Here is a 5,000-nt window from a genome sequence, read left to right on the forward strand (position 1 = left end):
GCGGGATGGGGGACGTCCCGGGTATGGAAGACGCCAAGAGCGTGGGCAAGGAAGGGAACAGCGAGAGCGGGAGAGAGTGAGGAACGGACGTAACCAGCAGCGAGAGCAGCGCGAGGGAGCGCAGTGCGAGAGCGAGCAGAGAGAGAGAGAGATGGCAGAAGAGGGAGCGGGAGCAAGAAGGGCGGCGAGTTAGGTTGGGGGGTGGGTTTCGCGCGGGGTAAAGGTGAGAGGAAAAGAGAAGAGACGAGAGAGCGGTGAGCGCGCGAAGCGATAGCTAGATGCTCGCGAGCGCTGCTCTCGCATCCCCACCTCTCTCTCTCTCTCTCTCTCTCTCTCTCTCTCTCTCTCTCTCTCTCTCTCTCTCTCTCTCTCTCTCTCTCTCTCTCTCTCTCTCTCTCTCTCTCTCTCTCTCTCTCTCTCTCTCTCTCTCCTTTTTCCCTCCCTTCATCCCTCCGGACGATGACCTCCCCCCTAGCGTGCAATCAAAGAGCCGATTGCCGATTTCTATTTTTCTTTTCTTTTATTCCTCCCTTCCTATCACCCCCCCCCTCTCTCTCTCTCGCTTTCTCTCTCAATCTCTCAATCCTTTTTTTCTCTGTGACTTGGGTCATTCTTCACTTTTCATTATACCTTTACTCCTCCCCTCTCTCTAGAGAATGCAGGGTAGTGACGTCATCGTAGATACGTGGGTCTTTTCTATGACGTCACAATCTAGGCGGGGCCACTCCATGACGTCATACTCAAGAAACGCGAGCCTTCGATGCTATTTTTTAGAAATGCATTTAAGCTTAACTAAGGGAAATATGCTTGACATAATGTCATAGACAATAGGGAGCGCTTATTTATCATTTCATATATCCCTTCATGAATAAGTAATGAGAATTTAAACCTTCAGTTCGGACACTGAATCCCTCTAACAGCAGGACCTAGACGGGGTGGAGCTTAATGATGACGTCATCGTCCCACCATGACGTCATTGAGCGAATAATTCAGCAAATCCACTTTATTCGACCCCAGAAAAGGTTTCCTCGTATTTGAGAACTTCCAACATTCCTGTGGGAAAGTCAATATTGCTAAAGGCTGAAGTTGCCACTCGTATTTCTAACTCGAGATCAGTCGTCGAGTTTGAATCGGAGATTTTCGGAAAATGGAGCCACATATATTAACACAGTGAATCGGGCTGCGCTTAAAGGAAGCCCGCACGTACATACGCGCTTACGCCCAAATATACACAATCAGATACATAAATGATGTATATCTATCTATCTATCTATCTATCTATCTATCTATCTATCTATCTATCTATCTATCTATCTATCTATATATATATATATATATATATATACACACATATGTATACACACACACCCACACACAACACACACACACACCACACACACACACCAACACACACACACACCACCACACACCACACCACCTCACATATATATATATATATTATATACTTTATATATATATATTTCTTATAGGACATACACACACACATATGTGCTATATATCTATATTTATATTCTATATATATATACTAATATATATTATATATCTATTTATTTATATATATATATATTCTATATATATATATATATATATATATATATATTTATATAGTTATATAAGTATACAAATTACATATATATATATATATATATTATATATATATGATATATTATACATATTTATAATATATATATATATATATACATATACTATATATATATAATATATATATATATATATATATATATATATAGCCTCCTTATCATATATATATATATATACAAACATACACACAAATACACATATACATGCGTATGTATGCCTATATTCCTACTGCCCACTCCATGTCTGAAAGAGTCTGTACAACATTGCGACTCAGGAAATGGATTTTACAGCTGGACCATTATCCAGTTTCTCCTTTCTCTCCCTCCCTTTTTTCCTCTCTCCTCCCTCCCTTACAACCTCTCTCCCTTCCTTCCTCCCTCACTCCGTGTCCCACCTTCCTCCCTCCTGTTCTTCCTCCCTCCCTACCCCCCCCCCCTGCCTCCATCTCCCTCCCTACTCCCACTTTACAATGAAGGTCAATGCATATCTCCCTCTGGCAAAAAAGAAAGAAGAAAAGAAAGAAGGAAAGAAGGAAAGGAAAAAAAAAATAAAGTGGATGAATCCGGCATGAATTTCAGCAGCAAGAAAATAAAAACAGAAGAGAGAGAGAGGGGAAAAAGGGAGGGAAAGGGGTGGAATAATGCGAGAAAAGGGAGGGAAATAGGTGGAATGACTTGGGAAAAGCGGAAAGAAAAGAGTAAAATAAGTGGAGAGAGGGAAAAGAGGGGAAAGAAAAGAGTAAAATCAGTGGAGAGAAGGAAAAAAAGAGGAAAGAAAAGAGCAAAATCAGTGGAGCGAAGGAAAAAAAGGTGAAAAAAGTAAAATCTCTGGAGACAGGAGAAAAAAAGGAAAATAAAGAGGAAAATCAGTGGAGAGAGGGATATAAGGGGAAAAAAGAGTAAAATCAGAGGAGAAAGGGAAAAAAAGAGGAAGGAAAACGAGTAAAAGAAGTGGAAAGAAGAGTAGAAAAGGGAAAATATAGAAAAGGAAACAGGGACACGATGGAAATAGGGGAAAAGGAAGGGAAAGATTTGGGGAAAGATGAAAGAATCTGGAAATAGGGGGGAAAAGAAAGAATGAAAAATAAAGAGGGAAAAAGAGAGATGAAAAGGGAGTCCAGGAGATAGTATAAGAGGGGAAAGAGTGAAAGAAGGGGAAAGAGACGAAATTACAGAAATGTAGATGAAAAATTGGGAAAGAGGAAACCAAAGAGAAAGAGAGGGAAAGAAAAGAGGGAAGAAAGGGTGAGCGAGAAAGAGAGAGAGAGAGAGAGAGAGAGAGAGAGAGAGAGAGAGAGAGAGAGAGAGAGAGAGAGAGAGACGTGAGAGAGAGAGGTGAGTGAGAGAGTGAGAGAAGAGGCGCGGACGAGCGACGAGGTGAGCCGCGCGGTGGACTTGAGGTAGACAGGAGATAGAACCCAACTGAGGGGAAAGGTGGCCGCTGCGGGGGGAGGAGAGAGGAAGGAGAGAGGGAGCCGGGAGCGAGTGTAGGGCGGGGGAGGGTAGAAGGGGAAGGTGTAGGACAGAGGCGATGGAGGCAACAACAGGAGGAGAGATCGAAGGAGGGGAGCTGGGAGGAGCGAGAGGGAGAGGGGGAGAGGGAAGAGACGGTGACGAGTAACGGAGCGAGAGCCAGGAGAGCGAGGAGGGGGAAGAGAGAGAACGAAAGACCGAGGAAAGGGACGCAGTGAGTGAGAGAGAGAAGAGAAAGAGACCGAGAGAGAGAGAGAGCGAGAGAGGTGTGAGTCGGAGACGGAGTACGGAGTCGAGAAGACCGGATGAGAGAGAGAGAGAGACGAGAGAAGAGAGAGAGGGGGAGAGGACTGAGAGAGAGGAGAGAGAGAGAGAGAAGAGAGACGAGAGAGAGGAGGAGAGAGAGAGAGACGAGAGAGAGGGAGAGAGTACGAACGGAGAGAGAGAGAGTGAGAGGAGGAGGAGAGAGAGAGAGGAGAGAGAGCGGAAGAAGACCGACGATCGCGGAGAGAGAGGAGACACGACCCGAGAGAGAGAGAGAGAGATGTATGTATTTATAGTGTGTGAGATTGATATATGTATATTAATTTAGAGATTATAGTATCCGATTTAGTGAGAGTCATATGACTCGTTATAGTGTTTTGATATTTTGAGCATATATATATTGATGATATTCATGATTATATTTTTAGATATAGTTATATTATATATTACGTATTATATTAATATATATATATATATATATATATTACACACACACAACCCATACTCACTACACACACACACACACACACACCTCCCCCCACACACACACTTACACACCACACTCAAACCTAATTGAGAGTGAGATTGGGTGATAGTTATATATGAGATTGAGAGACGTGATGTTACGATATTGTGAATATATACCGAGTGTTATTGATGTATTTATTTTCTGATAGATGGAGGCATAGTACATATTAAGTATCGCAGTGGAAGGTAAATTATAAGGCCGACAGGGGTGCGGTCGTGGAGGCATGGGGCACGCTGTGGGGTATTACGCGAGCAGGGTGGCTGTCGGATGCGCAGTTGTGTTAGTGAGGAGGCGTGGGGGGCGCGAATGGTTGGTGATGATAACAGCGGGCGGGAAGCATTGGAGGACGGGGGCTGGGGGGTTACAGAGGTATATGGTAGTGGCGGGGGGAGGCCGGGGGTCTGTAGTAGGTGGGTCTGTGTGTCGTGTGGGAATATCTCTATATATATAAATCAATCTAACTCTATATATATATATAATTAATCTATATATATATATATATCTATGTGTGTGTCGATGTGTGTGAGTGTGTGTGTGTGTGTGTGTGTGGATTGTGTGTGTCGTGAGTGGGTAAGTGTGTGTGTGTTGTGAGGGTGGGGGTGTGTGTGTTTGTGTGTGGGTTTGTGAGAGTGTGGAGTGTGTGAGTGTGTGGGAGGTGTGAGATTGTGTTTGTGTGCTAGTGAGTGAGTCGTGTGTGTGTGTGCTGTGTAGAGTTTGTGTGTGTGAGTGGGTCTATCTAAACTATATCCATTACATCACACTATCTCAATATCACTACTCTAACTATGTCTATCTACTATATATATTATATATATATCTAATATCTATAAGTGTGTGTGTGGGTGTGTTTGTGAGTGAGCTGTGTGTGTTTGTGTGTGTATGTGTGTGTGTATGTGTGTGTGTGTGTGTGTGTGAGAGTGCGGAGTGCTGTGAGTGAGGGTGTGGTGTATTTATTCAGGAGAGAGGGTGTATATATATCTCATATATCATATATAATATATATATATATATATATCTATATATATATCTATATCAATATCTAATCACTCACTCTCTATCTCAGTGTGTTAGTTTTGGAGTGGGGGGGGGGGGGGGGGGGGGGGTGGGTGGGG

At 43.1% G+C, this 5,000-nt stretch overlaps 1 protein-coding gene across 1 annotated transcript in view; it reads right to left on the minus strand.

The window, feature by feature from the left end:
* LOC122258845 (potassium voltage-gated channel subfamily KQT member 1) overlaps positions 1-5,000 on the minus strand; it is a 648,767-nt gene that overhangs the window by 88,294 nt on the left and 555,473 nt on the right. The gene's annotated exons all lie outside the window — the stretch shown is intronic.

This window comes from Penaeus japonicus, unplaced genomic scaffold (genome assembly GCF_977035675.1).
Source record: "Penaeus japonicus unplaced genomic scaffold, GWHDUDI00000001_assembly GWHDUDI00000035, whole genome shotgun sequence".
NCBI lineage: Eukaryota > Metazoa > Arthropoda > Malacostraca > Decapoda > Penaeidae > Penaeus > Penaeus japonicus.